The 25,660-nt window shown below is 36.4% G+C and overlaps 1 protein-coding gene across 3 annotated transcripts in view; it reads left to right on the top strand.

Moving 5' to 3' along the window:
- GPC6 (glypican 6) overlaps window positions 1-25,660 on the top strand; it is a 1,181,721-nt gene that overhangs the window by 278,554 nt on the left and 877,507 nt on the right. The window contains exon 1 of one of the 3 annotated variants that reach the window (XM_031655723.1): window positions 22,615-23,613. The exons of the other annotated variants lie outside the window; for them this stretch is intronic. The gene's annotated coding sequence lies outside the window, so the exon portion shown is untranslated. Of the gene's footprint in view, window positions 1-22,614; window positions 23,614-25,660 lie in introns of those variants that run through there. 3 annotated transcript variants of the gene reach the window in all.

Raw genomic sequence — 25,660 nt, forward strand, 5'->3', positions numbered from 1 at the left:
TAACACATGATGGTTGACATGGATTCAAAGGCTCATTTGTTGCTGTTCTTCTTGACTCCAAAAAAGGGTACTACATCTTCATTTAACTCAGCACAGGGTGTGAGAATAAGCCCCTTGTGAAATCTTAGAACAACATAATGAGTAAACCAACTGCCTTCCATTGATAGTCTTAGAATGCCCTTGAAGAGTATTTGCTTATTCATAATGATGATTATTTTCTTAAAGCTTCTGTCCAAATATTAATATCTATGGACATACCAAAGCAACTTTCCTCAAACATGAGAGCCCTCACGGAGTTCCACAGGCTCTTTGAAGTATGGATTTAACGCCATTTATTCCATGTGTTTTGAACAGCAAAAGTAGTAAAAGACACGCAGGTGCTTGTCATTGAGAAAAAGAAAACTCTCAAATATTCATGAAGTGCCTGCTATTGCATTTTAATTTACTTTAGGAAATTGCCTACTTTGTTATTCATTTTTGTTTTGCATAATAGTTATGACAGCTCTGCTTGGTTTCTGATTCTTAGGCGCCTGTGCAGATGCAGATTTCTCAGATATCTAGCACACAGATTTTTCTGTTGAATCATAAATTGAATTTCTTTCATGAGAAGGTAACTTATACTTTAAGGCGTATTTTTGTTAATAAACTGGGTTCTTCTGAATGTTGTTGCTCTTTAGCACTCTTGAAATGAAAAATTATGTCTGTCTTTCTAGTATTTTATGCCCTCAAACCAATTTTGGCATAATTTTATGGGTTTTTGTGAAATTTTGTCACATATAATATGTAGTGATCAAGTCAGGATATTTAGGATGTCTATCTCTTGAATACAATACATTTTTGTCAATATGGTCCCCCTACTCTACTATCAAACATTGAATTTGTTCCTTCTAACTATATGTTTGTATCTTTCGACCCACTTCTCTTCGTCTTCCCTCTCCTCCAAATCACCCTTCTCAGTCTCTGTTACCAATCTTTCCACTCTCTACCTCCATGTGATCAACATTTTTAGTTCCCACCTATAAGTGAGAACATGCAGTATTTGTCTTTTTTGTGCCTGGCTTATTCACCTTGATAATGACCTTAAGTTCCATCCATGTTGCTGCAAATGACATGATTTTATACTTTTCAATTGCTGAAGAGAATTCCATTGTGTAGATATACCACATTTTCTCTATTCGTTCATCTGTTAGTAGACAGTTTGATTCCTTATCTTTGCTATTGTGAATAATGCTACAACAAACATGCAAGTGCAGGTATCCTGTGATGTACTGGTTTCATTTCCTTTGAGTATATACCCAGTAGTGGGATTCCTGGATTGAACAGTAATTGTGTTTGTAGTTTTTTGAATAATCTCCACACTGTTTTCTACTAGCATGTTACCACTAACAGTGTATAAGCTTTTTCCTTTCTCTACATCCTCGCCAACATCTGTTATCTTGTCTTTCTAAGACTATCTGTTCTGACTTGGGTAAGATGATATCTCATTGTGGTTTTGGTTTCCATTTCCCTGATGATAAGTGATGATGAGCAGTTTTTTTGTATACTTCTTGGCCACATGCATGTTTTCTTTTGAGAAATATATATATTCATGTCCTTTGACCACTTTTTAATGAGATTATTTGTTTTTTTTTCCTGTTGAGTTTTTTGAGTTCCTTGAATATTCTTGATGTTAGTCCCCTGTCGGATGAATAGTTTGCAAATATTTTCCCCCATTCAACAGGTTGTCTCTTTGTTTATTATTTCTTTTGCTGCGCAGAAGCATTTTTAAAATTAAGTCCCTTTTGTCTCTTTTAGATTTTATTGTCTGACCTTTTAAGGTCTTAGTCATAAGTTCTTTGTCTAGAACAATATCCAGGAGGGGTTTCCTTAGGTTTTCTATTAGTATTTTTATAGTTTCAGGTCTTATATTTAAGTCTTTAATTCATTCTGAGTTAATTTTTGTATGGTGAGAAATAGGGGTCTGATTTCATTCTTCTGTGTATGGATATTCAATTTTCTCATTTATTGAAGGTGGTATCCTTTCCCCAGTATAAATTTTTGTTGGCTTTGTCAAAGATTAGTAGGCTTTAAATATGTGGCTTTATTTCTGGGTTGTCTATTGTGTTTCATTGGTCTATGTATCTACTTTTTTCCAATACCATGGTGTCTTGGCTACTTTAGCCTTGTAATAATTTTTGAAGTGATGTAATGGAATACTTCCAGCTTTGTTCTTTTTGCTCAGGATTGCTTTGGCTATTTGGAGTCTTTGGTTCCATATGAATTTTAGGATCATTTTTTCTAATTCTGTGAAGAATGACATTGTTATTTTGATAGGAATTGCATTGAATCTATATATTGCTTTGGACAATATGGTCATTTTAACAATGTTGATTCTTCCCATCCATGAGCATGGGATATTTTGCCATTTGTTTTTGTTTTTTCAATATCTTTCACCCATGTTTTGTAGTTTTCCTTGTATAGATCTTTCCCCTTTTGTTAAATGTATTCCTAGGGCTTTGGGGGTTTTTTGTTTGTTTTTGTAGCTGTTTTAAATGGGATTGCCTGCTTGACTTCTTTGTTTACTAGATCATTATTGGTGTGTAGAAATGCTACTAATTTTTGTACATTAATTTTGTATTCTACAACTTTACTAAATTCGTTTATCAAATCTAAGAGATATTTTGGTGGAGTCTTCAGGCTTTCCTAAATATGAGGTCATATCATCAGCAAAAATGGACAATTTGACGTCTCCTTTTCCAATATGGATGCATTTTATTTCTTTCTCTCACTTGATTACTCTGGCTAGGACTTCCAGGGCTATACTAAATAAAAGTAGTGAACGTGAGCATCCTTGACTTGTTCCAGTGCTGACAAGAAAGGCTTTCAACTTTTCCCCATTTAGTATGTTGTTATTTGTGTGTTTGTCATATATGGCCTTTGTTATGTTGATGTGTTCTGGCTATGCTTAGTTTGTTTTTAATCCTAAGGGGATACTGAATTATATAAAATGCTTTTTGTGTGTCGATTGAAATGATCATTTTTTTCCTTCATTCTATTGACATGATGTATCAGCTTAATTGATTTGTGTATCTTGAATCATCCTTGTATTCCTGGTATAAATCCTACTTGATCATGGTGTATCATTTTCTTGATTTGCTGTTGGATTCAGTTTACTTGCATTTTACTGAGAATTTTTACATCTGTGTTCATTAGGAATACTGGTAAGTAGTTTTCTTTTTTTGTTGTGTCATCTGATTTTGGTATCAGGGTGATGCTGGCCTCATAAAATGAGTTGGGAAAAATTTGTTTAGGTGAAGGAAGAAGATACTAGTTATTTGCGAGGTTATGTGGTTACTGCAAGTAGGTTGATTTTAGGATAAAAATTTGTAGCTAAATGGTAGGTTGTTTCAAAAATTGGCATTATCCAGATATTAAACCATAATATGCTAAAAGGATTTTCTATACACAAAAAGCAGGTATGTCTAATATCAGATATATTATAGCACTAAGAATGATAAACTACTTTTTCTAAGGCATATATGAAAATCAGACTTAAAAAAAGCTACTACAGTGCAAGGTGCCCATTTAACTTGAGTAAATTAGCTATACTAAGTATTCATGACTGATCAGTCCTCATATGCTAGGAGGACTTGACTTTGTTAGTTACTGTCTTTGCAACACTGAGCCATTGCTGAATACTAGATTAAAAACTTGAGTCCCTGGAATGAATCTTTCCTTTTCATTGGTTCTCACCCCAGTGTAGCTTCTGTTGGGAATCAAGTGGGAAAAAGATGAACACTTTGTGTAGCAGTTGCCTCCTTTTTATTACAGCTCAAACTTTAAATCTATGTTTTACTCTCATCAATAGAATCATTCTTACCACCTCACCTCAGTCCCCAGATGTCCCTGGGATGATAAACCATTGACAGTTACATTTAACCTTTTGTTTTCTCTTCATCTTCTGCTTTCTTTCAATGGCGTAATTGTAAAATACATGTGTTCAACATAAACCTAGCCAAATCAAATTGGTGATCTTTGCCCTGAAAATTCATTGTAATTTTACTATTATCATCTTATATTGTTTGACTATGATGCTAGGTTTTACCTTTGTGTCTGGTAATTAGTAAATGTTGGTATTCTCAAAGTGAATCGTATCATATTCTTCTGCCTTGTGGTGCTCATTATAATGTACCAGCGATATTCTAAAATAAAAGCCTGGATTTGGGATTTAGGCAATTACTCAGTAACTCCTCCTGCCCTTTTGCAGTCTCTTGGTAGTCACTCAAAGGACACAGCTATTGCACGACTGCATGATTTCTATGATGCCAGACTTGTCTGACTAAACCTCTGCTTTATGCAGACTGAATATTTGTATAGCCCTTCATTAAAGTCCTTGGGTTGTAAGTGTTGAGAATCAGCCTCACTGATGACTTCCCCAAACACCAGTGGCAAGAAATTCCATGAATGAATCCTTTGCTGAATGATGGCACTTTTTTTTTTTTTTTTTTTTTTTTTTTAAACAGAGTTTCACTCATGTTGCGCAGACTGGAGTGCAATGGCGCAATCTTGGCTCACTCCAACCTCCACCTCCCAGGTTCAAGCGATTCTCCTGCCTCAGCCTCCCAAGTAGGTGGGATTACAGGCAATCACCACCATGCCCAGCTAATTTTTGTATTTTTAGTAGAAATAGAGTTTCACTGTGTTGGCCAGGCTGGTCTCAAACTCCTGACCTCAGTGATCCACCCACCTCAGCATCCCAAAATGCTGGGATTCCAGGCGTGAACCACCACACCTGGCCACATTCATCTTTTCACTAGTAACCAGAGAGGCTTGGATTATTTGAGAAGTTGGTTGGTTGAACAGACGTCTGTGTGGCAGGAGGGAAGCCATAGGTGCTCTGTAGGTTTAGAGAGCCTTAATGCACTGAATCACAGAATACAAAAGAGTCAACTGTTGGCAGTTTCACGGTCTATTTTACCTTTTCTCTTAATATTCTCTCAAGGGAAAATAAGGCTCACAACTACTCAATAACATTAAGGAACAAGAATAAATATGAACTCCAAAAATATTAGGGCAAAACTCTACATGGGGCCAGAAGCTCCTTGGAAGAGATAAATTTGAGGCTGGATTGTAAATACACAATGAGTATAATTTATCTTTTCAGAGCATCTCATATCCTTGGTAGGCATATGCAATGGTCATTGGAACTACTCCCACATATACAGATTCTCCTGTGTATGGGCACATGTTAGAATTTTATGTCATGATTCCCTTTTAAGTTAGGTATGGCTACATTATTTATTTCTCTATGAAATGTGAGTAGAAATGAACTGTCTCATTTCCAGATGGAGTCTTTAAAAGTCAGGCTGGGATTCGTCTGGAGAAGGGAATGGGTTAGTCTGAATTCTTGAGTGTCCATAAGGGACACAGTCCCCTACCAACCTGTGCTGGACATAGAGTCTTTGTGAGAAAAGAAAAAATTTGGCATTGCTTGTTGTATGAAAATTCCATAGCTCATTGTTATGGACTGAATATTTGTGTGTCTCCAAAACTCATGCATTGAAGCTCGCATCCCCAGTGTGATGGTATTTAGAGAGGGGGCCTTTCTGGGGTAACCAGGTAATGACGGTGGAGCCTCATGATAGTATCTGTGCCCCTACAAGAAGACAGCTTCTCTCCTTTCACTCTTGCTGTTGTCTTTGCTCTCGCTCTCGCTTTTGTCCTCTCTCTGCCATGTGAGTGACTTTACAATAAGAAGATGGTCGTCTGTAAGTCGGGCAAAGGGTCCTCACTAGATGCCAAATCTGCTGGCACGTGGGTCTTGCATTTTTCAGCCTCCAGAACTTAAAGACACACATTTCAGTCATTTAAGCCACCCAGCCTATGATCTTTTTGTTACAGCAGCCTGAACTAAGACATTCATCTTGGACTGTTACCATTTATTTGTTTTTATAGATCTTTTAAATTGCATGAAGTAACACATGCTAGGTAGGAATAATCAAATATGTTTTTATCATACATTTAATAGATGTCTATTCAGCAATTTCTTTTGGAGATGGATTGGGGCTTGGATTTTACCTCCACCAATTACTAACTTCTGAAACTTGGGCAAATTATTTAAATTTTGTGAGTCTTAAGATTCTTCGATTGCAGATGATGGCAATACCAGTTACCTCATAGGTTTGTCCTGAAAATGAAATGATTAATTGTATGTAAGTCACCTAGTAAAATTTCAAAGGCAAAATAAATACTGAAAATATATTCATTCTTACTAGTCTTTCTTTTAAATACTGACTGGTGACGTATCATGTTAAATAAATGCTCTTGCTCTCAAGTATCTTGTAGTAGTAAGTATTTAGACACACAAATAACCATCAATAAAATACAAAGTGAGACTCACTATTAAGGATCCACAAATGAAGTACTTGAAATCTCAGAAAAAGTCTTATCCGTAGAAAAATTCTATAGAAATTTTGAGCTCTAGGCACACATGCAAAAAGCCAAGGAAAATAGTAAATATCTAGCAAAACTCACATAGTGACTTATGTAAGTCATTTCCTAAAAAATTCCCAAGATATTTTTTAACTCGTTTTATCAAAATCCATTTAGAGATCAACAGCTTTTCTTGCAACATTGGTGAAAGCTCGGCCGGGCGCGGTGGCTCAAGCCTGTAATCCCAGCACTTTGGGAGGCCGAGACGGGTGGATCACGAGGTCAGGAGATCGAGACCATCCTGGCTAACACGGTGAAACCCCGTCTCTACTAAGAAATACAAAAAACTAGCCGGGCGAGGTGGCGGGCGCCTGTAGTCCCAGCTACTCGGGAGGCTGAGGCCGGAGAATGGCGTGAACCCGGGAGGCGGAGCTTGCAGTGAGCTGAGATCCGGCCACTGCACCCCAGCCGGGGAAACAGAGCGAGACTCCGTCTCAAAAAAAAAAAAAAAAAAAAAAAAAAAAACATTGGTGAAAGCTCTTTCAGAACTCTGCTTCTGTAGAAGCCATGTGAAAAATTCATCAGCAGCAAGTTTGAAATCTTAAAAGCCAGTGTGTGTTTTAGAGGAGTGGCTAGCCCAGCAGTGAAAAGAGTAGACGGAAAGGTTCACATCAAAGGAGAAATCTTCACAGCACTGATGTTATCAACTCTCTCCAGATGTGCAGTTTTCTGTGTTGCACTCAGGTTTTCATGTGTCATTAGCAACCTTATATCTTAACACTGAATGCTTGAACGGAATCCTTATTAATGAAGTTGCCAAGCCCCATCTATTCATCAAGTATGGTCTTGTGGTTAGAACATTCTGGAGTATGCGGGGAAGAATGCCCAGAATTGTGGAGCTCCCATACTGCCAATTTACCGGGAGAATTTTGCCAGGAAGTGGGACACAAGTACAATTGGAAACAAGCTGCATACATTTTTCAAGAGATTGGCATAGGTTTTCAACCCCAGTAAAAGGTTTCTGAACAAAACCAAAAATCAATATAAATAAGTTTTGTTGGGAAATAAGAAAAAATAATTACTTATAAAAGTAGGAAGAGAAGAAACCTTTCAGGATAGAACAACATAGGATATCCCATCTGTGCGCAAAGCAAAACAAAACCAAAAAGGTATTTATTGTGCATGTTTATATTATGCTCTGTGAGCAACAGGTATATAGGAACATATATGTGGGATGAAGGAAATCGGTAGCTTAGCTGCCTGTGGTCTCCTCTGAATCTTTAAACTATAAAATCACCTCCAGCTTTTGAGATGGGTGGATATGCAGTTAGCTAGGTTTTGCAGCCGTCTCTTTGAATTAGAAAGATCATTACCATCAATAGCTCAGTCAGGACCGTATGTGGTGGGGCCAAAGCTACCCAGTAGTACAAAGAGACTTTGAATACATGTTCTGTGCCTGGCATTATGTAGCTCTCTCTTGCTAGAAAAGCAAAATGTGGATTTTAAGTGAAAATTATTTCGAGCTCACTTGTTATTTTTAGATGCATTCATAGGCAGAGAGAATTACTATATACTATTGTCACCAAAGTTTAAAGAGAAATATGAAGTTTAATAAGGCAACAAGAATCACCTGATACTTTTCCTCATGTACCTTGTGTCTCAGAAACACCTTTCATCACGGGAATGATGGAGTATCTAAGGAAGATGTATTTAGAAAGAACAAATGTAAGATAATGATTCCTTGCCTCATATTTAATTTCCATGGCCCTTTGGGGATAATGTGTTTTCAAGGCCAAGTCTCCTTTTCAGGCAACCAGATAATAAGATGTGCTAAATTTTCATATGCTAACTTGGAGAAATTATGCATTTTTAAAATTTAATTGCTTTGGATTTAATCTTGAAGTTCATGGCTGTAATTTTCAGATGATGTGAATCACTCAGTGGAGGTTTTGTTCGTTATTTGTTTGGAATTAGATTCTTTTTCCATTCACCATAATTAATTCTTTCACATTTGGTGCTCTTTGCATTTTTATGCTCTTTATGTTTTATTTGGGAAATTAATTTGGAGAGAAATTAACTCCAACTAGACTTCAGTGGCGGTTGTTATTTTTTTAGTCAAATCTGCCCAGAACATCACTTAAAACTGATCATTTCATAGGTTTGTTTCAAACATCAGTCTATCATGGGTGTTAACCTCTCTTGGCATGTACTAGAGCAAGAGCTCTTAATAACTCCAGTGAGGGAATACGAATCTTTCTTTGGGTAGAGTGACAAGGAGTGCCATGGAAATTCCTTCAAGTTAGATAAAGTTCACATTTAAAAAGCACATAAGTCAGCAATTTTAATCTATTTGATGCTTAAAATCAGTGACTATGTTTCCTTTTCAGGTGTTTTCTCTTCTAGTTTTAGTTATAGTAAAATTCAGGGAAGAAATTGCTTCTTATTTATTTATTTATTTATTTTTAGGGGCATATGTAGTAAAACCGTTAAGATGATACTTACATACAGGTAGTAGCTTCTTGGAGTTTTGAATGTCAAATTTATTCATTTATCAAACAGTTTTTCAGTTCTGTTTGGGATACAAAGTTGATTCTTTTGAGGGAGCCTCAGAACACAGGAGCTCTGTCCTGAATTTTATGCCTATAGAAGAGAAAATGGTGGTTAAATGCTACTTCCTCTCTGAAGACTTATCTAGACACAGTTTTGATCATTATCTATATTCGATTTTGGAGACTTCCTGGCTTTCTTAATTATTTTCTTTATGTGGATACCTTCAAATGTAAACCTGTAAGTCTGCCTCTTTTTCTGAGCACAGATGGGCCTCAATCTAGTTCTGTGAACTCTTTTTGCTTCTCCATTTTTCCAATCTGTTAGTCACACCTCTATCAGCCACCTGGAGGCAAACCCTACTACCATCTTTGACACCTCTCTCATCCTTAGCTTTACTTCTTGAAAACAGAGCCTTTGACATCCTAATTCATATTCTGATATTTAAAATATGTATAAATTAAACATTTCGTTAGGGAAATCAAAGTTCTCTAACTGTTATCTTAGTAAACATCAAGTTTTCTGATAGTGAGCTACAAAATAATGCCAGCAGAGGGAAGACGACACTTGCTTTGGGACTCTCTTGGGTCAATAGTTAAGCCTCTATGAGCCTTTGTTTTCTTCTCTGCAAATGGTAAATGCAGTAGGGCCTTTCTCAAAGAATTACTATAATTCTTAAATATGATGTAGATTTAAAAGCACTTTGTTTCCTGAGTAGCAATATAAATTGTGTTTATTATCCAGGACTGTGTTGATAGTTAACAAAGTGTAAGACATCAGTATAAAAGAACAGGATTTCTAGGCTAAACCAGGGATTAGGAAACTAAGATCAGTGGGCAATACCTAATTTGCACCCAGTATTAGTAAATAAGGTTTTATTGGAACATAGCCAAACTAATTCGTTTATATATTGTGTATGGCTGCTGTCATTTCAGCTACACAGGCAGAGTTGAGTAGTTGTAATAGAGATCTTATGTACCACAAAGCCTGAAATAGTTAAAAATATTAAAAGCCTAAAGTATTTTTTTTTTTTTTTTTGTAAAATTTAAAGCTTAAACTGTCTGGCCTTTTGCAGAAAAGTTTGCTTACTTCTGCCTAAGGCACCTACCAAAACTGGTGTTAACCTTTCTGTTTTCTTCGACATTCAAACTGACCATCCTCCAACTTAAATTATAGAATAGGTTTTAGAATTTTATCTCTTTTAACATTTATTAATGAACATTAAAAAATTATGTAAGACCTTACATATGCAAACATGCACATCTGTGTGTTTCTGTTACACATATACACACACATTCTCCTGTAAAAGTGGGGCAATTTCCGCACATTAGCAATGTACAGAAAGCTTAAACTACATTTTCCTAGTCCAAGGCCAAGATAGAAAACTAAAGAAAATCTGATCTTCAACCTGAAAATCACTTTCTACATAATAATGTCTGAGTCGATGAAGGGAAAAAATAAAAGGGAAACAGTTTAATTTGCACTTGAGTAGATTATTTTTTTCCTGATGTGATTATGACAGTTAAAATAAAACACTCACCAAAGCACATCTTAGCATCACAGTCAATGTTTTAGTTTAATTGCATTCCAGTCTACTGGGTTCTGGGAGGGGGATGATACCCCCCTCTTAGAGAAACAGGTAAGCATTCAATAGAGCCTAAATAGGCGAGGCTCTTTCATGCCTGGTTCAGACTGTAATTAAAAGAAAAATCTAAAAGTTATATTTCTAAGTTACTCTATATTTTTGTGAAACAGAAAATGTGAAAATTCAAAGTCTTTAAAAGAATGCTTTGCTATGGTTTTTTTGTAAAAACTGAAACGAATTTTGTCATCAGCTAAGAATTGTATTAAATTGAATTTTGTAATGAAACAGTGTAACTATTCTTTGCAAGACTTATTTAACATCTTAATTTTCTTGCCTATTCTAACATAGAAAGTGTCAGCTATTCATTCATCATAGATTTTACTAAACTTCAGTATATAAACTTGTGATGAATGATGAAGACACACCAGGCCAACTGGGTTGGCTTGAGTTTTCATTTTCAAGAACCATAAAAAGCTTTGATTTGCAGCTGTTAGAAACAAGTTAAAATATTATCAGAATACCACCAACTTGCAAAGTGCAGCTGATATATTAGTGGTGACTGTGCGAAATTATAGCATTGTCCAATCCAGGAACCAGATGGTCCATCTTCCTTGATTTGAGGAGCACTGGTTGACTGCAAATTTTACTTGCTGCCCTAGGCTTGTTATTAACCATTAGCATGTGAGTTACAGATTCCTTAAATTCTTTGCCAGGTGACAAATTGACCTGTTAACAAGTAACTTTCTGAAAAATTGCATTAATGTTTTTCAATCAAAGGACTAGTTGCAAATGAGTAACATTTTAATAAGTATTAGTTTTGCTTTAAAGGACTCAGTAAGTATCCTCACAAGCCATGTTGCTGAAATAGACTTTTTAAAAAAAAAAAACTTGAAGATTTTTAAGAGGATTGGAAATTTTGAAACAAGTCTTTTAAAAATATAATTAACATGAAAAGATTCTCTGTGTTTTAATACTTTAATAGCATATTCTTTTGGTAATTTTCTGTGAATAGCATTTATGTAGTATACATAAAGTAGAAAACATAATAAATTTGGACTGTTTTTCATAGTAGGTAACTTACATGGGTGAGACAAACTATACAGGCATGGAGATGACATGATATTGGAGTTCAGAAACCACCTTTTTGCTTCTGTCTCAGGAACTGATGAACTGAACCAAAGAGTTTCATCTATATAGTGTGCAAGTCACATTAAGCAATGTCTACATTATCTTTTACATTTAAAATATAAGAACTTTAGTAATCTAATTGTGATTATCAATGGAAATATACACATATATGTTAGATTTTATATTTAAGAAGTAATTTCATTAGTACTTGAAATTTGAGGGAATATAAGGAAATCTTTTAGTGGAATACTACTGTCTCTGAAAACCATCACCTATAAAGCATCTAGTTGAACAGATTTTAGGAATCTGTTGGGATAATTTATTCTAGAGTCTTAAACTGGAATAAAATTGCATTTTCTTTCTAAGAGAGATACAGAAGTCTAAGAATTAACTCCAGGGGAAGATTTTTTTTTTAAGGTGTACTAAATGAAATTATCTTGATGCAATAGACCAGTATACTTGGTAAAGCTACTTGATATACTAATTTCATCACTTAAATGTGACAGCCACTGGGATTTCCAGCAGTGCTACTATTTTGGACCTATTAATGCTTCAGAACTTACTTGTCTTATGTTGGCAGGTGCTTGTGAACGCTGGTGCAGGCTGATTAGCCATTGCTTTTATAGTTGTCACTATTACTTTGAACTGTCTACCATGCCTGCCTTATTTCTGAAGGAAGGTGCCCCATGGGCTTCCATGGCTCTTCATGCAGCATGACTGCCTCTGGAAAATGCTAACAGGTTGTGACAAATACTAAGATAATATACTGTAACATACTTACATGAGGTGATTGCTGGCAAGGCATCATTTCATGTGCTAATATTAAGTTCTCCGGTGTTATTGGGCTCATTGCCCAGCTACATATTTAAAAGAATGATGGCATGGATGAGGGTGTGTTTTTGGGTAGCTTTTAATGATGGGAAAACTCCAAAATTTGGGAAGAAGAAAATAAATGCAGTTTATTTTCTCATATGCTAGGTTTCAGGTATACACTTTCATTTTCCTTTTCTAATTTGTTAATCTCTTCTAGATACATATAGAAAGACTAGGTTTTTTTAAGTCACCTTTATCCTTAGCTTTCCTTTTAAAATAAGTATCAATTACTTTGTATTGTGCTGTTTCATTTTATCTTAAATTTATAGTTAAGATAAAATTGTGACAGACTTTGAAACAAGTCAAAATGATTGCTGGGTATCTTTGGTGGAAAACTAAGCAGTTTCTAGGCACACCTTCTGGGTTATCTGATTTTATGGGGTCTCTGCGCCTGTCATTATCTTTGAGCTATTTTACAACTCTATTGGTTAGAGATAATTGATAGCAATGCAATTATTCTTGTCTGTAGACACACAAATTAATTTTGTCCCATAGAAACACAACTGATTTTAGCTTCCAATGTCACCCCATTCCAATTCCTGGTGTAATCCAGTTTTGTGTTTATGTATAATTCATTTCCGCATTAAGTTTTGCTAACATTTATGTGGTTCTTTGAATTCACCATTGAACTGGTTGTAAGTTCTTACTTCTTTTCCCATTATTTAGTTAAATAACATCCCTGACAAATGTTTATCTTACATATGTATGGACTATGATTATATCCTCTTTTAAATATTATCCTTTAACAACATTCCCTTTATGGCAGAAATGTTGGAGATGTGTTTTATTATATATTTATGCTCCGGTCATGCTAGATGAATCCTGAGAATCTGGCTTCCAAAAAGATCATGCTTCAGGGAAGATGAGCTAAGTCATCAAAGAGAAAACAAAACAATGGATGTAGCCAGTGTGAGTAACTTTGGTTCTCACTGATTCCTTCCCGCTGCTCTGCAGATAGGCTAAAATCTGGAGGCATTTTTTTGGCTATCACATTCAAACTTAGCAGATGGGAAGCAAGTCTTTTCTTTGCCATGGAAGAGGTTGAAAGAGAAGTGCTGGTGGCTCCTATCTGAATTGCTACTTGGTTGTACATTTCAGTGATTTTGTTCAGTATCAGAAGGAGACAAGGGTGGAGGGAAGAGGAAGGAAAAAGCAGTTTGATGTCAGAAAGTTATTTCTCCAATATCATCTACGTCTTTGGGTCAAAAAGAGGGACTATGTATATACACACACACACACACACGTATGTGTATATATACACACACACACATATAAGTGCGTAACTTGTTGGTGTATGACATTTTACACACACGTCTATATATATACACATATATCTACACATATGTACACATATAAACATATATACATATATGTGTATGTGTATATATATCCTCTTTTAAATATAATCCTTATAGTTGGTGTATAATGACATTTTACATATACATATATACATGTAAAATGTCATTATACAGCAGCTATAAGTTATGCACTTCCTCATTTGCTGCGATATGTCATCTTCCCCACAGTGCTGTGATTCTGGGTATATTGTCATGCCTAATTTTACATGTTACACAGCTCCTAAGTTGAAAGACAAAGATTCAAATGTATGTCTCCGTGATCCCTCAAATCAAAAGTCTTGATGTTGCTTTGCTAACTTTTCCATTTGTTCGGAATTCTTTTCTTTGTTCTTTTTTGCTTTCTATGAGAATTAACTTCTCTGAAAGCTTTCTGCTTTTCTCTCATTTTGAATAGCTTTTGTTAAAATCTATATGGGAATCCACGTCTCCCCATAGACCAGGCGCACTGGAAGATTTGAAGGGGTGGGAGGAGAGTGTAGATGCAGACTAGTGTGAGTCTAGAATAAGCCTGTGGCAACCTGGGAAAAACAGGATGGGAACTCAAAAGAATTAGAGAGATATCCTCCCATTAGACTTCAGTGGAAAGAGAGGGGGAAACATCATGTTTACTGGAGCATTCATATGTGAATACAAACAAATTGCATGTAAATTTGGGGCTCACTAATAAGGGCTGTGTGACCTTGAACCTGACTTTCTTCATCTAGTAAAACTTAAAAATACCCAACTCTTTCAGGCAAGGAGGAGCTGAAATACCAGAAAGTGCACTACAGGGTAACTTTGAGAGGTTTGACTTTGTCCAGCACTCAGAATCACCGCTCACCTCCTTAACCACAAGTCACCAGAAACAGGCATGCCGTCAAAGACAAATAGTAGTATGCTTCCTAAGTGAAGCCAGCTTCAGGAAGGGGTGAACATTGGAAGTAAGTTGCTTCACCTCTAGAGATGAATAAATAGGTACAATAAAACCTGCCATAGAGCATAACTTGAGGGACAAACGAGGGGAGCTTGCAGACTGAATTTATTTCACTTGACTACTTCAGTCCTTATGTCAACCTCTCCCCACAGAACGTAGCCTTGGACAGGAAAGTTTACATTGGTCCACCTCTAATATGGACAAGGAGATCCATGTTTGCCTGTCTCATACATATACACATCCTTTATTCAAGTCGCTTAAGTCATCCAAATATGATTCTTAGCTTTTGAGATACTGTTGTCAGCATTGAGACTTCTTCTGTACACAAAGGTTATTTTAGAGAAAGATTCATCTTTATGTTTGAAGCTGGAAGATAGAATGCACACAGCTACATGTGGTTTCTGTGAAATGTAGTTGGGCTGATGCTATGACAGTCTTTCAAGTACCAAAGCCCATGTCTTCATTTTTTTTCGCCATACCATGAAGTGCCAAAAGCCAGCACTGAATGTGTATATGTACCTCGTCATGTGTTGCTGCAAATTTAGCTATAATAATTCTGCAGAGGGCAATAATTCTGCAGGAGATCATCTTCAGAAGGAACCATAAATGAGCAATTAAAAGTCACTATGTTGTTGTAAATGGTTAAGACCTTCTTCATAGTAAAATCCATATTTGGTTGTTGACTCCAATGGAAGCTATAGACTCCTAGCAATATTTGTTTGAGGATGAATCCCATGGAAGCTGCAAGCATGGCTAGATTCCACCACTCCTTGTACGTACCATGTCTATATCCTTTGGCAGAGCAATCATGAAAAGCAAAATTAATTTGAAGGGAGAAGAAAAGAGAATTTACTGTGAATCCCAAGAGACTGCATGCTTCTGAACTTGCAAATTACAGCCATTTGCACAACAAAGTGATGAAACAAATCCTTGGATTTCATTTGCTCTCCATTGTGCTTTGGGCAAAGTGTCAGGAACATGCCCCCCAAGAGGTAACTAAAGATCATTCTCACAGAATGTGCTATCAAAACCCAATTGTCTAAGAGCATGTGTTTGGAAAAGAAAATAAACTTGAGTGTCAGTGAAATAGAATAGCTTCTAGGATTTTATCTGGGAAAACTGTCAGGTTTTCTTCTAATAGGTTTATATAGGTTCACTCACCTCTGACTCCTGGCTGTATTTCTGGGAATTTCTCCTGGAAATTGAAAATTTTATAAAGTACAACAGAATGGACTTTTCTGGGCACTCGAAGTGGGAAAACTGAACTAATTTTTGATCTGTTCAGGAGCCATTCTTTTTATTCACCACCCTCAAAGTACTTAACAAAAAGAGGCCTGGGATGATGGTTGAGCTTGAGGTCAGTCAATGGATTTTCAAACTAGAGCATAAGGCTAAGTTTCTGAGATGGTTAATTATTTATAGGTGCCAGAGGTATCTCCTTATAACAGTAGGCACTCAATATATGACTGAAAGAATGAGTAGAGGAAAGTAAAGCTATTGTGAATAAATGAATTAATAAAGAACTGATAATGGCTCACAGCCTACTCACACAAGAACCTTATATATTTGCTATACACATCTTATGTTTAGAAGGAGAATGCACAACATTGTAGGATCCTAGAGTTTAAAAGTTCATTGTTTAACCTTGACAATTATTAGGTAATTAACAAAGATGTATGATATCTTGCCATAAATTATATCTTCCTGAAAAATGAAGACACTTGTTCAGCATCCAGCACAACTTTTAAATATTCTGTCCCATACTCTGATAGCTAAAAATTCTGTTTGCGATGAAATGAACCTAGAACCTAACTCCATTTTACTATCAAAATAAAATATGGAAATATGGTCTTCTCCATAAATCACCATACATCAGGGTGCATTAGAATGAACACTATAATAGATGCACAGACCAAGGCAGTTCAGTTATGTGGGACATGTAGACGAACGTCAACTAAGGTGATCAGTGTAAGTTTCTTTGAGGAGAAATTATTTAAACTTGGAGGACTTTTCAAGGATTAAAGATGTAGACCCTGAATACTTATTACGCAAGGAATTGTGCAGGAGCCCTGAGAAGGCATACTTAGTAATCCAGATCGCAGAAGTAATAGACATATTATAAATTGGGTTAAATGCTATCAATATCTTCCTTGTGTACTATTGATTGCCTACACATATCCATATATATTTTCTCTTCCCCGAATACAGTAACATTTAATATAGGAGGCTAGACCACAGAGTATGTAACTGGCAATTTCAAATGACCATTAGGAGATGCACTGACCTAGGCTGAAGTTAACTTTTCTGAAGCAACATTTGCCCTTCAAAGATTGAATGTCATCCCACTGTAGCCCTTGCATTAAAAAGTCTCAGTTCAAGACCCTTTTCCATTAATGTCTTACTTTGAAAAAGCCAATCTGATAAAGTAAGTATGTTCTTAGGTTAAATGATATTGACTTAATCAGATTGTTATCTTGCATCTTTGGATTTAAATGCTAGGTAAAAGCAGGGATACATGTGGCTTCCAGCAGCATCATAGGATGTGTACAACTGTTTATTCTGCCTCTTTTGTTGGCAGTCTAAGAACTTTATCCCAAATAAAGAGATTATAAACATGAAGGAAAAGCTGTGATTATTCTTAGTGTCCCCTAAGCATTGTGTTTTTATTTCTACTGAGACATTTTAAGTTTTATTTAAAAAAAGCTTTCTGTAAAGAAATTATTTAGAGATTTTGTTTTTATTTTAAAACGATATGGTATTTTGATATACATATACAGAGTGAAATGATTACTGCAGTCAGGCAACTTAACATTAGAAGTCAAACAAATTAACATATCCATCACCTACCATAGTTACCTTTTGTGTGTGTGTGGTAAGACACCTAACATCTATCTCAGCAAATCTCCTGTATACAATATAATATTATTACCTATAGTCTCCATGTTTAAAAACATTAAGTTCGATGTAAAGACATTTTTCACTCTTCCTCCTTATGCAGTATATTCTTTAAAACTCAGTTTAGCGTTTCATTTCTTTTTTAGGTATATGGGGTATGTGCTTTAATTTCATGAGTCCTTGTTTCTCCCTCTTCAGAGATTCTGAACTCCTTTTGGTTTAAAACCATGGCTGAACTTTAATCACACAAATTATTTAATGATAATGCTTGACTGTACTGTTGTCACCTGAGCACTGACATTTTAAAGCCCTAGGTTGGAAAGGATGCTAGAATTTATTGTATCATTTGAAGTGGTATCATTTTAATTTAGGTCCCTATACACAAATTTTAGAAAGAGACCTCTTGCCCTTTATTAATTGAAACAGTGATGCCAGGGGAAAAGGGCTGTCTCCTTTTTGTTGGCCTCACATCCCTCATCTGTGAAATAGAGACTGAGTGATATTTACCTATGGGCATCCATCTTAAATGATTAGTGGGAATTAAAGTAATTATCATAAATTAATGGCTCTGTGAGTTATAAAAGGTTGGATATTATGGAGTTCCATTGTCATGGAGGCAGGCAATTAAAGAAATATATACTTTAGACTGTACCATAGATCTTGTAACATTTCTAGCTGCGTTACCTTTATTGCTTTACTCTATATGATATGATGAGTGTTGTAGTCATGGTTTTACAGATGCCTCCTGAAATTGCAGTATTTTATAGGGAAGAAAAATAATTTTTCATGAAATCTTACAGGGAGTTCAATTTGATTATGTTCTTAATCACTCTCACCTAGACTTGGCCCTTCTACTGAATTGGTCTGAGCTAGTTTACAGCTATTGAGCTTTGAACAGTAAATCTTAAAATTCTAATGTCAGCTGTCATATATTTTAGTAAGAATGCTGATCTGCTGCTATCAGGAGCAAAAACAAGCACTTTGAAAATTAGTTTATTGTATATCACCCAAGAATCACCAAATTCAATAGTAAAATGGCTAACTTTGAGTAAGCAAAGAGGGCTGTGGAACTGTAACTGCAATAAACTTGAAATTGATTGTGGGTGAATTTATAGAAGGTAGTTCATTTGATTTATGCAATAAGAGAGAGAGTGAAAGATGGAAATCAGCATCTCTGGTCAGCTGAGTTGCAGAAGGTCACTAGGAGGTGGTGAATTACTGTTTGCCATAGTTTGGCAAACAGTGTTGGAGCAGCTTAACAAGATCTAACCAAACTTATTCATAAAGATGACACATGGAAAAAGGAAGAAATATTATTCAGATAAGACACCATTCAGGTTATAGGACTAAGAACATCTTTGGATATTTGAATATGAAGTTTTTGGCATCTCCTAAGGTAAATAGGGCAAATGAGTTGTGAGCAGATCTGAAATTTGCAACATATTTATAAATACTATTTACATTTCCCTGTCTTTGGTTAGCAATTAGCCTTTCTTTTGGGTACCAAGACAGTATGTTTATGAAACACAAATGGAAAATGAGCCTGTATAAATATGTTTTTGGAAGAGTGGTAGAGATGTAGATATACTTAAAAATATTTTCAAGGAGGACATCTTGATGTCAATGAAAAAGAAAACATGCATAAAATCAGCTAAACCTATCTCAATGAGCATAGGCTATTTATGGGCTCATAAACTATGCATTAGTATGTGGACTGTTTGCCCTTTCTATTACTGCTTACACACAATATCAATTGTTGAATTTCAAATATTTTGCCCACAACCTACCATAAGACATATGCCATATATTGCATCCCAATGCATATACAATATATACAAGAAATATTTTTACCTCATATGATGAACTCTGAAATACTCTATTGTATTTTAAGCTTGAGTGCTGATGGTAACTGGTGTTAGGTCCTGCAGTTTGAAAGATGGTTGAGCTGGGGTGAAGTGAAACAGGTGGAGCCTCCACTTCAATGTTCTTGCCTGGTATTGAGCCTCAGAGAGATTGATAATACTACTAACACTTGCTAAGAAATCGAGTAGGCAGAATTACAATGTAAAAGACTGTGAAACCGATACTGTCCTTATAAAAGGCATCAAAGGATAGGTGGGTGGATGTCCAGAATTGTGTGGTCTTATACAGCTTGTGCTTATCTGTAGAATGCACCTCAAAACATAGATGCTTCCTTCCCTAGTGGACTCTGAGATTCTTAAGCACGAAGTCTCTGCTTATTCTTGTGCAGCACCAAGCATTATACCTAACCCATTGCTTGTGTGTTATCGAGTGGCAATTAAACAAATGAATGAATAAATTAATGAAGAAAGTGAGAAGAACATGAGAAGAATCAGATGCATTCCATTTAACTTTTATTACAGAACCTCTGTGTTGGCCTATGCTAAAGCAGTGAGCATGGCAAAAGTAAACAAGATAGAGCTCGTAATTACTAGTTTGGGGTATAATAGCAGTGGTATGAGCAGATGGCTTAGGAATATGGAACCTTAGGTCTTTCATAACAGTAGCATAGAGTAACAGCTTCCTACTTGGCTTTGGTTCTGTGTTCTGAAATAGAAGCAACAGTCTGGGACTGAAAATTGCAAAACCTGGATCAGTTACCTTGGTTCACCTTGTCATGATGATAACCCTTCTTGTCACAGGTGGCGATTTTAAGCACACAGTAGAACCATAGTCCCCACTGTCCACCATTCTTAAAATAACTACCCTATTCTACTCCTCCTCATCTCTCTCCAGGCAATTCATTACTGTACCCTGGCAGTCAGAAATGACTGTGAGGAACTGATTTTCCTTTGAGGCAAATAGGTGTTTGACTTGCAGATCTATGTGGGTAATGGAAATGCGGACTGTCTTGGTCTAGGAGCTTTTCTATTAGACTTGGAACTCGATTAAGTGAAAGAAGGAGCCAATCAACAATACATAGTACTCTTAGCTCCAAGGAGTGGTGTGCTAGAACCGGCTTATATTGGTTTGTGAGAACTGATTGTTAAAATTTCAGGAATTTTTGAATCTCTTCTTGAGAACAGCAATTATTAAAAATAAAAATGTATAAATTTACAATTAAATCAATTATGTTAAAATTGATTTTAACACCAAAATACCATCAGTTTCTAATTCTTTTATTAATAGTTATACTCTTGACGTCTGTCGTATCTGCCTGGAGGAAATACTACATAGAAGATGCTATGCACATCTCTCCCCACTTCAACATTCATGACACAATTTTGGCAGCTAGAAATCAGCTGTGTTGGGAGTATTTATATCATGGGAATTGGTGTAATTTGGAAATTATATTGGAGAATACATACCTTTTAAATTAAGAATTTCCCTCAAAACTGGCGAGTTGGTTAACACAATACTGACCCCACTGATAATATCTCAGATACTGACATTGACAGGTACTGAAAAGGGAATAAAAATAATATGCAACGGTCCTAAACGTTGGGTTAAATGGATAATCATAGGCAGCCATGATGAACGCCATTGTAGACCTACAGGGAGATGACAGAGCTAGTGCAGAGGTTCCCAAATATTCTGTTCATGGAGTCCCAAGTGTCTGTATCAGCCAGGGCTGTCCAGAAAAACAGGACCAATTATATATAAGAATATATATTTAGCATATATATTTACATTTATATATTATAACGACAGATTATAATACGTAATATATATGACACAGAAAAGAGGCTTTATTTTAAGGAATTGGCTCATGTGGTATAAGATTGTAAGACTGTCAAGTGTGAAATCTGCAGGGCAGACTGGCAGGCTGAAACCTTATGCAAGTGTTGATACTGCATGGGTATTGAGGAAGAGTTTCTTCTCCAGGATGCCTCAGTTTTTGCTTATAAAAACTTTCAACTGATTAGATTTGGCCTGCCCACCTTATTGAGGGTAATCTCCTTTACTTAAAATCATCAGATTGTGGATGTTAACCACATCTACAAACTACCTCTACAGCAACACCTACATTGGTGTTTGATTACATTACTGGGTGCTATGGCCTAGCCATGCTGACTCAAATCTATTACAGTGTCCTACTAATTTTTCTGTGGCATCCTAAACCAGAAGAAATACTAAACATTTTATTTATTAAGTCCAAACAATTCACTATTTGTGTCCTAAAAACTTAGTGACCATTTGAAAACGTAATATACATTGTAAAAATTTATTTCATACATAGTCACAATTATTTAGCAATGGATAGCACACAACTTCTCAAGCCCTAGAATAAAGTTGGATACCATCACCCTCTTTTCCTGCCCCACATGATTTTCACCTGCTGCTGGGGAAATGAAAAGTAAGGAAAAATGCTGCTTTGCAATGATACGATGCTATTAAAAGGATGGTAGTACTATTTCATGAAACTGTGAACTACCTCCAACAGTAGTTTGTGCACTTTTCTACATATATCGACTTTCCCTTGAAAATTTTAAATCTCATGGTGCTTACAAAAGCTTACTGTTTTGCCCAAGTGAGCCCTGTCACAGTGATTATGAGGATTTTTTATACTTTTCTTAATATAATCAAAATGCCCCTATGTTTTGTCGCCGGCTCTGTAATGCCTAACCACAGATTTCCTGGACTGTTTGCATATAGTAAGAAAAGTAGCAGGAATTCAGATTTTCTCTCAAGATCTTTCTATTCATTATCTTTTAAAAATTGGTGCTGAGAAATATAGTGAATCTCTCTCTCTGTGTAATGTGAGTATATGTGTATATGTGTGTAGTTGTACATACAAATTCCTGATTATCTTTTGTGTTGAGACAGCACTTTAAAATGTCTAAAAATTTTATCTGTATAAATTGAATAAATTGTATATATTTAAAATGAGCAGAAACTTCCTTTATTTACAAATAACCAAATAATTTACAAGTTTAATGATTTTATGGCATACCAAGGCCAAGGTTAGATGTGAGAAAAAGAAAAGATAGCTTTTCTCACTCCAGATGCTCCCTGCTTTCTAAGACTGCCTTGCCTTCCTACACTGCCCACTCCTCACCTCCCATACACTTTATCCCTTGATCATTCTGATCACACCTTCTTCTGTGCTCATCCTCACCCCTAAACAGTTCAGCTTCTCTGAAACAGGAAAGTCAACCAAATGGTAAGGGTCAGAAACATTGGCAGAAGAACTAAGAAGGTTCTTCTGTGTCTTCTAGAGTAGCATGTTTAAATTCTGTCTGCATAACTGTTGGACCTGATTTAAACAATTAGCTAATTGGTCCCATTTAAAGGAGGTATTTTTTGCAGAGTGAAATTTTAGAACTACAAGAATTAGCATTTAAAGTTTTTATCAGGAGATTGACATAATCGAAGGATGACAATAATATAGGCACTTTGAATGATAAAATCCCCTAAAGTAGAATGTTAACTGAATTTCCTAAAACCTGTGTGAAAGTTGGAATGTTTCTGATTATGGTGTTGAGCAACTTCACTAAACAAGAGCAACCCTGAGAGATATGAAAGGATCATCTATAATAACTCTTTACACTGAAAAATGTTGAAAGGTGCTTATTTGGAGGTTTAGGGTATTTGAACTTAAGGAAACGAACTGGAACATACATTTTAAAAATTTGGCTTCCCTACATTCTGCCATTTCCCAATTAGCTTGCATAGGAAATTTATGAGACTAAAAACAGTCCAGGTCTATTTACTCCAGTTTAAATTATCTTAGCTATCAGAAACTATAGCTAAAAGTTCACTTATTCTAAAATATTTCACTTCCCTCTACCTGTTTCCTTAGGTGTGGTTAAATTCCTTAACTTCCTTGGCACCAGATGAACAAACTGTCTGTTTATTTGAGGAGACGTGTCAAATGAGGAGAACACTGTTGCTTGGCACCAGATGTGCTCATTGACTATGGGAATTTCAATAATTCTAGGGTAAGAGAACTCTGACACAGACTGCACACTCTGAAGAGGGCCAAGTCTGAAATAAATAGTGCCCTCTGATCAAATGGAATTTGGAGTTTCAGAAATTGAAGCTGTCTGTTTTGTGAGATCTTGCCATCTTGCCATCTTTTTTGGTGTGAACTGGTTTTTATTGGGGTGTAGGACACGGGGTAGGAAATACCACCTTGGGGTATGGCTTGCCCCTCTCCAAGGGAAGGGCCATTCACATTCTAATCTTCCTGGGGTAGTTGATGGAACTATTTCTTCTTCTTGAAGTTGCTCTTGCTGTCAGCAGCCTCCTTAGCTCCACTGCTGAGCATCTCCTACTTGGGAGAGAAATCTTCCAAGGACCCTTCCAAGAATTTCTTTTTTCTTGGAGACATCCTGTTGCCTGCCCCTTCAGGATCACTAACTGTTTCCCCCTTGGGGGAGGATTTCACCCTCTTGAGAAACAATGGTTCAAACAGAGGAAGTGGCTGCTGAGATTAGTAGGAAGCTAGAGAAACAGGAGAAGCCTTGACAAAGGGAAAGAAGTGACTAGCTGTGCTTGACTTTGCATCTGCGGAAAACAGCAGTAGTATTCTGAAGGAGTATGAGGAGATGGGTGAAAAACCCAAAAGAGATAAAAGCAGAAGCTCCAGGAGGCTCCTCAGGAGAATGGAATGGAAGGCCCATTTCTCTCTTTCTCCAAACTCAAGGAAAAGAAATATTTTTCCAAGGAGGAGTTGGTTAGTAGCAATCTTGCCATCACCTTTCAACTTTGTAGATTTTTACTCTCTATCTACTTCCTAGGAAGGACAAAAATAGTAACTTCCCTCTGCACTCCAGAGCTCTATAAAAGCCAAAAGTTAGTTGGCTGAAGTCTATGAAATGTGACTCACTCTGGGCACTTCATTTCTGTTGTTTGTCTGTTTGTTTGGGATGTGCATCGCAGGGTCCCTGAGCGTCACCTCTGAGGGCAGAGAGCTTGCTGTAGCAGACCTGCAGAGGCTTGCTTGTGGGGTTAATGAGGTCCTCCTGTCTCCTCCTCTTTCCCACCACGCCACTCACCAAGTCTATTCCTGGCCATTTTCAGACTCAAGGTCATCCCTGGAGGGAGTGGGATCTGGCAGAATCACATTTCTGCTGTCACCTCAGCATCTTGTAGTGAAAATGAACATCTGGGCAAGCATTTGGGAAAATATCTTGTGAAGAGCAACACGTAAGTTGAAAGAGGCGTGCAGAGAGAGGAGCAGCCTCATCTCTTCTTCTTTGGAAAACAGATGACAATTTATGGTCTGCTCATATGTCCTTGAGCTCATTCTGCAACTTCCTGGTAGAACTCCCTTCTTTCACATCTACAGTTTCTCTTTTTTATTTTAGAGCTTGTGAAGAGCTCTGTAAAAAGGCGGGGACCCAAGGAACTCAGTGGCATCCACTTCAAGTGCCCTAAGAAAGCATCAGCTTGTGTAATCGTGGTTATGTGGCCCTGTGTCTGCTTTTGTATGACATGAACCTACCATAATGATTTGCCCATAGAAAGTTTCCAATAAAGAGTAATTGTAGTTTCAGCTTTTCATTTTCTGCGTTTTTGGGCTCTTATCCTGATTTTATTATTAGTGGTCCTGGGAGTGTCTGGCTTCTTTTCAGTTGAGCTAAGTATTGTATCTAATTATATATTAGACATATTATGAAGAACCTTTGGCAATTTGAGAAAGGAATATGAGTGGGAAACTCTTAAAGGATTGCACTTTCTCCTCCTTCATAAGTTACCACTTTGGAATAATTTCATTGTTATATCAAATACTTGTAGGTGTCAGAAGGTAGTTCTGCTGAGAATAGGAATTCTTGCTGTTTGGAGAAATTGGAACAGAAAGGGATGGAGTTGGATTCTTCTTCATACAGCAAAGTAGCTGCCATGATTTCACCAAGTAAATATTTCAAGCATTGCTGGTCACATGGTCTCTGCCATAACTACTCTGCTGTTGTAATGCCAAAGCGGTCATAGACAATCCATGAATGAATAAGTGTGGCTGTGTCATCATCAAACTTTACACCT

Source organism: Papio anubis, chromosome 15 (assembly GCF_008728515.1).
Source record: "Papio anubis isolate 15944 chromosome 15, Panubis1.0, whole genome shotgun sequence".
NCBI lineage: Eukaryota > Metazoa > Chordata > Mammalia > Primates > Cercopithecidae > Papio > Papio anubis.